Source organism: Ursus arctos, unplaced genomic scaffold (assembly GCF_023065955.2).
Source record: "Ursus arctos isolate Adak ecotype North America unplaced genomic scaffold, UrsArc2.0 scaffold_24, whole genome shotgun sequence".
NCBI classification, from domain to species: Eukaryota; Metazoa; Chordata; class Mammalia; order Carnivora; family Ursidae; genus Ursus; species Ursus arctos.
The window spans coordinates 32808225-32821344 of record NW_026622919.1 but is presented as its reverse complement, the minus strand read 5'-3'; the positions used below and the strand labels follow the sequence as shown (position 1 = coordinate 32821344).

The 13120-nt window shown below is 38.6% G+C and overlaps 1 protein-coding gene and 1 non-coding gene across 2 annotated transcripts in view; both read right to left on the bottom strand.

Moving 5' to 3' along the window:
- The window catches only part of MED13 (mediator complex subunit 13), a 270369-nt gene that overhangs the window by 134291 nt on the left and 122958 nt on the right, over positions 1 to 13120 (bottom strand). The gene's annotated exons all lie outside the window — the stretch shown is intronic.
- LOC113269228 (small nucleolar RNA U13) lies at positions 8412 to 8515 on the bottom strand. Its single transcript, XR_003321385.1, has one exon. It is a non-coding gene; the product is annotated as a small nucleolar RNA U13 (small nucleolar RNA).

Sequence of the window (13120 nt, the reverse complement as noted above, 5' to 3'; positions counted from 1 at the left end):
TAATCCCTAAAACACTGGGAAAGGAGATAAGCATGGGACAATCTTTGAATAGAGGATAGCATGATCAAGAATTCACCCTGAGGTTGGTTAAAATAAGATGAAAAATGTTCTTCAGGTTAGGACACTAGTTGCTTTGGCAGGAGGAAATATTCCTGAGTGTGATACAGAGGAGTACACTCAAATACTCTCACTTGGAGGGCTCTATTGGAGCACTGAAAATTGAAAGATCCACATGGTGTTTGGGGGACCTAAAAAGAGAACTATGATTTCTCCATAGGCAAAATGTCTTGCCTGTTGGCTTTAAAAGTCATAATTGTAGGAAGCCTTCTCACTACATCCAGAGTCCTAGCCCTAGTGGTCGTGGACAATGAACATTTGGTGGTCCTGGTGATCAGGAGAAGTGGTGAGGTTTCCAAATTTGACCCTAAAGAACTGCAGAAGCCACTGAAAAAGAATGTGAGTCCCTGGGATCAGGACTAGAACAGCTTTGGACAGTGGGGCTTAGAGCCCTAGTACCACACAAGGCTTATTTTGGTAAGAGCAGTCTGACCGGGAACCTGCCTTATCTATACTCTTGCTGAGATTATAAATCAAACTGCCTTGTTCTCCCAGAGTCAGGGAATTAGGTAAACAGACTCTCCTGGTGGTGAACCTTGAATGATGTGACCTAGACACTGAAAATCCAGTTGACATGGAGCAGCTGTGCCTTCAGAAGTCAAGGACTTTTGGCCACCTAAACCTTTAGAGATGTCCTGGTTGCCATCCTTCTCTAAACAGATTCCCCAGCTTTCCCTTTAGTTCCATCAGCTACATGTTATCCTCCTAAAACATTTATTTTCTACTCAGGTTTTTCAGAGTCTGTTTCTGTTGTGAACAGCTGAGGAATTCTAACTCATATAGACCCTATTGGCAGAATGTTGATAGATCGGGGCAAATCTGCCACTACAACTTGTAAAGCAAGTAATAAATCCACTGACAGCATAGTTATAGCATGTTATCCCCCACATTAGAAAAATGATGATTCATATCATTGAGATGTAATGGGCTCAACTTTCACCTGCAAAGGCAAAAGTGGGTGGGTACAGGGAAGAAAATACTGTTTTTACTTAAACATTATTACCCCAGGAGCAGGTCACTAATTCTTAGCTCTGCACTGTTCTATTAACATGATGGCATAATATATATGATGGCTGTGTTCAATAGTAGCCATGGTTTTATCTCATTTACTTACAGAAATAAACATAATGATATTTACTTACAGAAACAAACATATTGATATTGATGGAAAGATTTTTAGGAAAACAGGCAAACTGTAACACCATTCCCTTATCATTTAAAAGGACTGAATTAAGGTCCGATGTTGGATTAAAAATAACAACCAAGACAAATGGGTCTGGAAGTGTCTGCTTAATTAAACCAAACAGTTGGCCAAATAAAGTGAAGTATGTTTCAACTCAACCAGTTGGCATTTTCTATTTGCTTCATGATTAGCAGGCTGTGTGGCTGGGCTTGTCTGAAAAAGAGCAGACTTTATCCATTCGTACCAGGTCCCAAAAGATGCCACCCACCCCACCAGATGGTCTATGGACCTCAGCCCATGGTGTAGCCTGATTTCCTTAGGCACAGGAAAGTATGTTTCACATTCCAGTTGAGTGCAGATTTGTGGGTTCAGATTTAAGCAATGATGGACTCAGGGGGGTTCAGGCAGCTTTCTCTGGTCTAGCTGGTTTCTCTCCCACTTGACATAAGGCCACTGCAGCATAGATAGAAACTGGGGACAATCAAGGTACATGTTGTCCCTGGATTTCTGGCTCTGACTAGAGGCCAGTGACCCAACCATGAACTGGAAAACCCATTCCTTTTCCCCATTGTCATATTCCTGTCATCATTATAGCCTATGCCTCCTCTTGCCTCCACCCCAACCCCCAACCAAAACCTATCTTATCCATGATCTCTGTTTCCAGAATTATGGTTGAGAACAAGACCTCCAAGGAGGTGCTTTTAGAAACAGAAATATAGGGGCCTCCCTGCTATGTGAGTGGAGCAATACAATAGAGCTGGTGCCATGTGATGATCCTTCATGTATATTCCCTTCAGAGTTAGAGTGAGAAATCTTCAGCCGGTATAACTAATCCCCTCCCTTTGTGACAGTTTTATCAGCCTTTCTACCTCATTCATCTTAGTCCCATTGCCCTTTGTAATAAAGAATAGGGAATTCTTGATTTGTAGAATTACCACAACTTCTACAGGTCTTCCATCTCCTCCTACTGATCTCTGAATTGTACAAGTCTTCACAAAATAAAAACATCAAGGAGCCTACAACTTCTCCCATATCTGGAAGGAAAATGAAAGAAAGACTGCGTTATTATTGGGTAAGACTAAATACATGGCATTACCATGTTGCCTATGCAGTGCTTCAGTCATTTGAAGAACAGCACTTTGTATGACTTCCTGGAGGTCAGGCTCTATCTGCACAACCTCCTGAAATGCTTCCCCAATCTAACATGAGCCCACAAGCCATAGTGCTTTTTGACCACTAGCAGTGGCACTACTACAGGCCAACTCCAAGAACTGTGTTAGAGAACCCCATGGTTGTTCTACCCAGTCAGTTTCACCAAAGGCATTTGAGTTATTCCTGGGATTCTCACAGGCCTCTTCCTTTGGACGCAAACAGCTCTACACCATTGAAACAAATGCCTTTAACAGTGCAGTGGGGATCATATTGCCCCAAGATAAGAGAGCCTTGGCCCTGGCAACAACAATCAGTCCCTGTGGAGGAAGCTGGCTTGGTTGATATAATCGATCTTATTTAGTAATGAGAATCAATTATCATCATGGCTACCTTAGAGGTTTGAAGACATCAAGCTAGATAGAGGTAACCAGTGTCCTATGACAACGCTCTTAGGCCACTAAAGCCTGGAAAAGCTGAGCTAGACTCAGGTTAGCCCCTTTCTTTGAGTGTTTTTTAAAAGTTTTATTTATTTAAGTAATCTCTATACTCAAAGTGGGGCTTCACGACCCCCACATCAAGAGTCACATGGTCTTCTGACTGAGCTAGCCAGGTGCCCCTGATTTTAATATCTATTACAAACAAGGGCGCCTGGATGGCTCAGTCGGTTAACCCTCTGTGTCAGCTCAGGTCACAATCCCAGGGTCTTGGGATGGAGTCCTGAGTCAGGCTCCCTGCTCTGTGGGGAGTCTGCCCCTCCCCCTGCTCATGTGCTCATGTGCTCTTGCTCTCTCTCTCAAATAAATAAAATCTTCAAAAAAACCTATTACAAGTAAGGTGGTGAAATGGCCAGGTGGGTTCCCTATTTCAAAGTACCAGGGAGTAGAGGAAACATTTTTACTCTTGGAAATTCTTCTGCGGCTACAACGAACAAAGGCAATCCAATGTCTGAAGTTCCTGGTGCCTCCCACAGGCACCTAGCACCAGGAATAAGTCAGGGAGACTCTGAACATTATGAAACCCCTTCGTCAGGACCAGTGGCTATATTCCACAAGTAGGGAACCCTGTCACAAGCACTTTGCTTTATTATTAAGATACACTGATTCTCACCTCATATCACACCTCAAAAGGAAATCCTGCTAATTTAAAGCACTAAATATAAGATAAAATCTTAAAATACTAGAAGAAAATGTGGTAAATACTCGTCTTGTCTGTTAAATAAGGAAAAACCCTATAATCATTAAATTAAGAGATGAAAGACCCAAATAAATTAAAAGTAAATTCAACTACATAAAAAATGTTCTCTATAGCAAAATATCATAATAAAATAATACCAATAATTAATATGACAAAAGGTTAATATACTTTAAAATCCTTATGTTATATCCAAATGAACTCTTCTTTTTTTAAGATTTTATTTATTTATTTGATGGAGAGAGACAGCCAGTGAGAGAGGGAACACAAGCAGGCGGAGTGGGAGAGGAAGAAGCAGGCTCCCAGCGGAGGAGCCTGATGTGGGGCTCAATCCCAGAATGCCAGGATCACACTCTGAGCCAAAGGCAGACGCTTAACAACTAAGCCACCCAGGTGCCCCTATCTAAATAAACTCTTAAGAAAAACAGTGATCCTAATTTTAGAAAAATAGGTTAAAAAAAATAAATGAACAGATGATTCATAACAGATGAACTACAAATGGCTAAAACATGTGGAAAATCTACAATTTTATTAGTATTATTTATCAAAGATATTAACATTAAGTAAGATAACATTCAATGCTGGTGAAACTGCAGACAGAAATGCAGATTTGACCAAATTTTCTGTAAAGCAATTTGATCTTATGTATTAAGAGTCTTAAAATGCTCAGGCTCTTTGAACCAATAAATTTATTTTTAGGAATAGTTTCTAAGGAAATAATCAGAAATGTGAACACAGTTTTATGCACAAAAGATATTTATCATAGTATAATTTATCATTGAAAACAACCTAAATATCCAATTATAGTGAAAACATTAATTTATGGTAAATCCATATGAAATTCAGGGCTCCCACATGCAGTCGTTAGAAATAATTTTGTTACATAGAGATACTCGTGAAATGATGGTAGTTGTAAGAGACAGAATACGAAATTGAATACACTCATAAATGATATATTAAAATAACATTAAAAGGCCAATTAAAATTGTGAAAGTATAAATCATTTTTTGCTTTACTCTTTATACTTTTCTATATTTTGCAATTTTTGAAGCCCAATAAAGGGTGTTTATTAAATTGCCTCGATTTCTGACTGATAATGCTTTCTTTTTTTCCCTACAACGTTATACCATAATGAGTTTTTCTTTTTCTTTTTTTAAAAACACTTCTTAAAAAAGATTTTATTTACTTATCTGAGAGGGTGATTATGCCCGGGGGGAGGGGTAAAGGGGTATGGAGAGAGAACCTCAAGCCGACTCCACGCTGAGCATGGAGCCCAACATGTGGCTTGATCCCACAACCCTGAGATCATGACTTGAGCTTAAATCAAGAATTGGATGCTCAACGAACTGAGCCACCCAGAAGTCCCTCTTTTTTTTTTTAAGTTCTTTTTTCCTACGGGTTCGATAACTTTTTTTTTTTTTTAAGTAGGCTCCACACCCAACATGGGGCTTGAACTCATGATCCTGAGATCATGAGTTGCATGCTCTACCTTCTGAGCCAGCCAGGCAACTCCATAATGAGTTTTCTGGTGGTGCTCAAAGAACTGCAGCTTAGATAATAACTGACAAATACATCTTACATATTAATTACATATTAAGCAAGTTTGTGCTTAAATATATATTATCTTGAGCATGACTGAATTAATCGACAGAGTTTATTTTAAGACTGAAATAATAATTTTACAGTGTAGTCTGAACTGGTTTGGTACTTTCAGCAGATCCCTCCCATATATCAGCCTAAATGCTTTGTCAAAGATTCCTGTCCTCTGCTAACTTTGTCTTGGGTCATATCTCGCCGCTCTATCTTTATCTTGCTCTTGGTCTTGCCTGACTTTTGTATAGCTTCTTCAACTCAAAGCAGGTTCTCAATCTCCCCTCCCATCTGGATGTTTTAACAGTTCCCTGCTTCTCCAGTCTGTTCTCTTTGAGACACGGTCATTTGAAACTTCAACTCAGACCAAGCCCATGTGAAGATTTCCTCAGGCTCTGGGTTTTCTTGGATTCTCACTTGTCCCAGGTTTCCAGGGCTCCTACCTGGCATGGCACTTCCAATAAGCCAGCAAGGCACATGCATTCCTATACTGACCTTCTTTCCTTTCCCTGTCTCAGCTTGCTCTCCAAGAACAGACTCCTTGGCCAGTGAAGTTGCCTGGGCCAGCTCCCCATCTTGACATCTGGCACCCTCCGGTGGCCGTGGATGGGTGTGCCTGCGCCAGCAGTGAATTTCAGAGCTAGGTCCTCTGGAGCATCCCCAGGCTTGTTAGTGCCCACCAGTGACAATTAAAAGGAGCTGGGCAAGCTTTACTTCTGCCTGGTTCCTTGCAATTCACCTTCTGCAATTCGCTGATAGAGAAATTCACCCAACCTTCTTTTTTCCTATAAATGTATCTGTATCAAGACATGCTAAGATCTACATTTTCAAAGGAAAAGCCTTTTCTGGTTTTGTACTTGGCAGGGAAGTAATAATAAGTACTAACTTAAAATGAGTGCCAGATGCTGAGCTAATGCTTTACACCCATTATCACATTCAATCTTCCCAACAATGCTGGGAGATAGTCACCTATCTTTAATCTCCATTTTATAGAGGAGGAAATAGGGGCTCAGATGGGTTACATAGAAGCCAAGGGTGAACTTAAAGGTCAAGATCTCCCTGCTAATTGATGGCTAAGTTTGGATTCAAAACCAGCCATGTGACTTGGGGCCCATACATCCTAATCACTAGGCCATACAGTCTCTGTAGAAAATTGGGATGCTCAGAGCCCATGTTTTCTATAATGCAGACAAAGATAAGTCTGTAGCAAGAAGAAAGAATTAAAAAATAGAAGCTGAGAACAGAGGTAGAGGTAGGGTTCTAACGGGGCTTGAGACCTAGGTTCCAATTGTACCAAGGCTCAGGAACAACCATGTCCTTCTCCAAACCTGGTTGTTTCATCAGATACTTAAGTCCTTCCAATAAACTCCCCCTTCTAGTTCTGTTTGATGTGCTTTCTGCCACTCACAATGCAGGAATCCTACTAAAACAGGAAACAAGTAGGGTACTTTTGAAGACAGCCTAGGTATTACTACTCGGAGCAGCATTAGTGATAAATTATCTCACCCACGCCAGGTTCTTTTGATTGCAAGAAACAAAGATTGAGTCAATTTACTACAGCCAAGTTACTCATTACTCAGAAAAAAATCAAAAGAAGGGTTTATAGAAAAAAAACATACATGCACTAAAACCCGAGTAAACTGAACCACAAGGCCTCAGGAAGAGTTGAAACTGCATTAGTAGCACAGAGGAATAGCCACCCCCTCACCTCTCAGGGCTTTTTGGCTTCTCAGTGAACTAGCACCACTCTCTCTCCAGACCAGCCTTCTCAAATTACTCATCTTACAACTGGCTGCAAAAGTAGCAAGCTAGCCCCTGTACTTCTATGGACCTCCAGTTCCAGCACATACCAAAACTGTAGTGCCCCTTTGTGTCTCTTATTGCAGGTTTCCAAGAGAGAAGATTTGACTTCTGCTTTTCTTTTTTAGACCAAAGTACAGGAGGCATAAGGCATGGGGTATAGTTTATGATCAGGTGTCCAATTAGCTGTGGTCATGGTCATGTGGCCTACTGCCCACTCAGTATGGTCAATGGGTAGGGATTTTACTAGAAAGGGATGTGAGCAGGCCAGTAATAATTGGCATCTCTAATCAAGCCTACTTAAATGTAATTTGAATTCTTGCCAGTAAAAAAAAAATTAAACACAATGCAAAGACCCATTCCCTAAAGACCCTCTCTAATTATCTCAAGTTGGCAAGAGAGTTCACCTTCTGGTGTTTGTAGGCTTGTGTGCTCTCCTCTACCTCAAAGTGCACCTTCTTCAAGTTCCCAGTCCCACCTGCACCTGCCCTAAACACTCTGCATTGAGCTAGACTACTCCACTCACTTGGGAGTCTATTAATTTTTTTCTCCCCTTAACCACACTAAAGACTTTGCTTAGTAAAGCATTTTGAAGATTTAGAAAGTGACTGTTCAGTCTGCTTAGGATTTATATCCCAAACAGATGTGCCAAGAAGTCATAGGAATCAAACTGCTGTTCTGTGAGTAGAATAATATATTAACTTGCCTTTTAGCAGTTTCGATTACACAGCTGTACAAATTGCAATGGAGTCTTCATAGCTAAAGTTGCTTTTAGCAAAAGCACATCACTTCTTCAGGATGGAAGTTTTAACATAGCAGGCATCTTGAGGAGCATGCATCCTTGTAAAATACTTCTCATTATTTGAGAGAAAATCATCTAGGAAATTGAGATATGGTAGTATTTAACTTACCTTGAGGAATACTCTGCTTTTCATTATAATAGCTGAACTGGATATTATTTCATGATGAAAATAAGAAGCTCCTAAATAATGGTACCATCATCTTACACTTTTAGTCTTCCTGAGCCTCAGTTTTCTCAACTGTTAAATCACAATATCAGTACACATTTTATAAGGTTGTTGTAAGGAGCCAATGAAAGCTTTATAAATAGCTTAACAAACTGCCAACCATAGTAAATGCTCAATAAATGTTAGTTACCATAATTATTACATTTTGTTTCTCACCTTAGCAAATTAAAATGCATTTTTTAACACAGTTTCTCATTTTATCCTTTCAACCTATGGGTAGGTATGGTGTTAAGTATATCCTCATTTCATAGTACAATTAACAGAAACAGGTTAAATAATTTAAGGTAAGTAATTTTTTCCAAGGTAATATAGACAATAATTCACATCTCTGACTTCTTTTTTTCTCCCCACATCAGACAGGTCATGTGCAGAGGTCATAACAAGCTTTGAGGGAGCCACATGTCACACAATGGCGTGAACACCCAATCATCAAGCTTATAAACTACAAAAGGATCCCACATCTGTGACTTCTAATTGAATGTTCCTTCTGCACAGAACCTACGTTCTGTGACAGGGAGTTTAGTGAAAGGAGAAGGCTAGTATTATACTAAAAGAAGAATCTGCAACTTTCATCCAAGAATTGTTACTTGGCTAGAAATATGTAAACCTCTACTTCTGGTAGCATGGAAAGCTAGATAACCTGAGGGCCCATTAGCTATGAGACAATTAAATCCTGATTTGAATCGGAACTAATATGCACTTTAAAGTTTTGCTGAATTTTGATGAAAGGGGTCAAAAAGAAAAAAAAATGCGAGCTCAAACGAGCAGGGAGCAATAAGCAAACACAAAAGCCAGAGTTGTCATGGGCAAGTGCCAGTACCAGTGCAGGACAAGCAGACTGAGCTTGGAGGCACGCTGCAAGGTGTGGAAATCACACCTGAGATTCCTTCCTGCTTTGAGCCTGGTTCTGCAAGAGGAGCTTTAGAGATCCCTGATCAGTTGCATCTCAGACCTCCTCTCAGAATCAAATGCAAGTACTCTCTAGAGTGAAGCAACTCCCAATTTGGGCCCCTGGGATTTCCATAAACTAAGTTCAAGAAAATATAAGCTCACGATTTAAAAAAATCACCAACACATAAACCACCATGAGTTAAGATCAACAGAAACAACAAAAGATAATTTGTAAGAATGGAATAACTGGAATTGGAATTGTCATTTACAGATCATTACATAATCTTTTATGAACCATTTAAAGAAAACATGAAATGAAATATATTTAGAAACAAGAGACCAGAAAGATTAGTAAAAAAACCAAATATTACTTTTTGGCCTAATAGCGATAGATTTTGAAATTAGCAACTCAGTAAATCTGTTAAAAATAATAAAAACAGTTAAAGACAGGTTTAGCGACCTGGAGGTTATATTCAAAGAAATTACCCAGAGTGCAGCATGGAGTACAGCAGATGGAAAATATGAAAGAAGGGTTAAAAGACACGGGGATAAAACAAGGCTGAACATTTCTAATCAAACTAGAAGTAAGGAATGGAGAAAACAGGAGAAAGCCAATATTGAAAAAGATAATGGCCAAGAATTTTCCTAAACTGAGTAAAGATAAATCCACAGATAGAGAAAGCACAGCATATTTCAAGCATGATAAATAAAGAAAAATCCACACCAAGACATATTGTGATGAAATGGCACAATACCAAAAATGAAGACCTTAAAAATCCCAGAGAAAAAAGCCAGGGCACCTACAAAGAACAAACAATAAGCTACCAGAAGACCTTTTTTAAAAAAAAAGGAATATAACAATAATTTATTAGTGCTCACAACAACCTTTGGTAGTAGTTACTGTTATTATTTCTATTCTAATGTAAGGAAATTCTGGCTGAGAGGGAAAGCCCAAGGTCCTACAGATATACAGCAACAAGGATGTAGCTTAGAAATGCAAGAATGAGTGGAAAAGTAGGTCATAAAACACTGTTTCAGCCATATGCAACAACATATGAATCTTAGGACATAATCTTAGGATGAATCTTAAAAACATAACACTGAGTGAAAAAAGCAGGTGGCAGAAAACTATATACAGAATACCATTTTTATAAAGTTCACAAACAAAACTAAATAATATATTGCTTAGAAATACATACATGCATGATTAAATCATCTTTAAAAACAAGAGACTAATTGCTATAGACTGAATGTTTGTGTCCCTCCCAAAATTCACATGTCAAAACCTAATGCCTAATGAGATGATATTAGGAGGTGGGGCCTTTGGGAAGTGATGAGACCAGAGCCCTCATGAATGGGATTGGTACCCTTATAAAAGAAGCCAAGAGGGTCCCTAGTAGTTCTTTTCACCATGTGAGCTTACTGTGAAGAAATGAACTGGGAGGTGGGCTCTCATCAGATGTGGAAGCTGACTGAGCTGGCACCCTGAATTTGGACTTCCAGCCTCTATTAATGTGGGAAATAAATTTCTATTTTTTAAAAGCCCTCACCTGTGGTATTTTGTTATAGCAGCCTGAACAGACTACAACAGGAAAATACACAAAATTCCAGATAGTAGTTACTTCTTCAGACATGTAGCAGAAGAATGGAACAAGGAGAAGCACATGCTGCAAAAAGCAAAGGTAACGCTCTAATTCTTAGACGGGTGGTAGGTAACAAGTATTCATTTCATCCCTGTATTAACACATGTGACTTCTATTCTTTTGCATGCATCAAATGTTACACAACAAAAATAAAATAAAATTGCCAAAGGACTAATTTTTAACTGGATTTTTTATAATGTGTATTTAAAAACCACTGGTTAATCCTTCTAGCTGATGGCTGAGGGATATAATCAGCCTCCAGAGTTTAACTGCCAATTTTTGTAGTGAATCACAAAAAGGCTTCCTCCATAATTAATGGACTACAATGATGGAAGTCATTCCTGGCTTGGGATTTTAAATTTCTGGTCTTGTATTTTCTCTCCATATGTAACAGTCTAGTACACAACTCTAATAAGAGGTGTGCTATTTAGATCATTTGTATGGCTATCTTTAACCTTGTATTCTAGATGGTAAAGAACAATTTCAACATAAGAAAAATATGTTTATAAGATAACTACATTAGAAAAATGTTTCATTTTGTGTTTGATGTCATATAATTAAGTTGGTAACAAATGAAAAACTTGATGTCCTATTTTTGGATAGTGGGATTATAAAATAAATTCAGTTTCTCATATAAAAAATTTTATTGGGGCGCCTGGGTAGCGCAGTCGTTAAAGCGTCTGCCTTCGGCTCAGGGCGTGATCCCGGCATACCAGGATCGAGTCCCGCATCGGGCTCCTCCGCTGGGAGCCTGCTTCTTCCTCTCTCACTCGCATGCTGTGTTCCCTCTCTCGCTGGCTGTCTCTCTGTCACATAAATAAATAAAATCTTTAAAAAAAAAATTTTATTAACCAATTTGCTCAATTTTATTTTTTTTAAAGATTTGTCTATGTGAGAGAGAGAAAGAAAACACGTAGGGGGAGGGGAAGCAGAGGGAAAGGGAGAGAGAGTCTTAAGCATGGACCCCGACTCAGGGCTCAATCTCACAACCATGAGATCATGACCTGAGCTGAAACCAAGAGTCAGACGTTTAATCAACTGCACTACCCAGACACTCCAATTTAAAATGCTTTATCCTATTCTCTGTATCTCCTGCATACCTTAGTAGTTTGTAATTATCATTAAAACATCTTTGAGTTGGATTGAGTTATCTGGCAAAAAATTGAGTTTTACTTGTTTTGGGTGATTGTGTGTGTTTAATGCCATAATAGAGGTCTATATAATCTTCTCCTAATCAAAGTCCATAAACTTGATCTTCCCTCAGAATTTCCCCCAAAAATCTCAAAATGTCACATTATCTCAGTACAGGAAAGTGTTTCCTAAACATAATACATGGCAATTTTCCCTTCATGAAAAATGAAGATTGTTTTCACAGGAGTAAGCCAGTTTATTAGGTTTAATGCATTATTAATTGGAAGACATGATTTAAATGATTTCTGTATAATTTTTCATTCCTTTGGATAGTAATACAATCTGATATTAATACCATAATTTCCTAGAAAAGTAAAAAGGATTTTCCCATAGGTAATTAAGATAAGCTCTCAAAATGCATCCCTGTTGAATCTGTACATACTAATATGTCACTCTCAAACCCTCCTTTTATAGTTCTTTAATTAATTAATTAATTTGTTTATTTATTCTTTTTAAGTAGGTTCCATGTCCAATGTGGAGTTTGAACTCATGACTCTGAGATCAAGAGTCACATGCTCTACTGACTGAGCCAGCCAGGTGCCCCCTCATTTTTTTCAGTTTTTAAAACTGATGTTCATTAGTATAAATATGTTTGTGAATGTAGAGTTGACTTAATATTTGCAAGACATTTGTCCAGAGGCCTTTATGATTCCCCAAATTTAAAACAAACAAACAAAACAACAGCAGCAACAACAAAAATAAAACTCTATGGCTTAAAACTTGGTCTATGTAGGCAAAAATCAAGTTGCATAGAGAGAAGCAAAATACAAGAGAGCCAGAATCTTGACAGTTCCCCTGTACCCAATGTCACTTGCTTCCTGAAACCTGGCTGCTTTCCAGGTTTACCCACATAATAAATTCCCTCTTTAGCTTTAAGCTACTTCAAGTTGTTTCTGTTACCTTCATCAAGAGTCCTAATACACATAATTATGCTGAACATTTGGTAATATATATAATTCATTCCATTGTATGGACCCAGTGATTCTCAGTTAATCTTCTTGATATCTTACTGGTATCATGGAGCAAAGAATACTTTTGTGAAAGAAACGTCCCCAAACCAATTGGATTCAATCTGCCTTTTGCCAACAAGATTTCAGGGCTGAAGGAGCATATCAAGTAAGGAGCATCCCTTACGGAAGGCTGCCCCTTCTAATTTGGGTGGTCCACAGGTTAAAATGTACAGCTAGATTTAGGTGATAAATGAAAAGAGTAAAAAGAGTTTCAATATACCAGTCCCTATAATATAGGTAGTAGCTCTTTCTTTGAAGCCTAATACTGAAACCAGATGCTTAGTTTTATGACTTCCTTCTCTCAAACAACAAGATAAGAAGAAA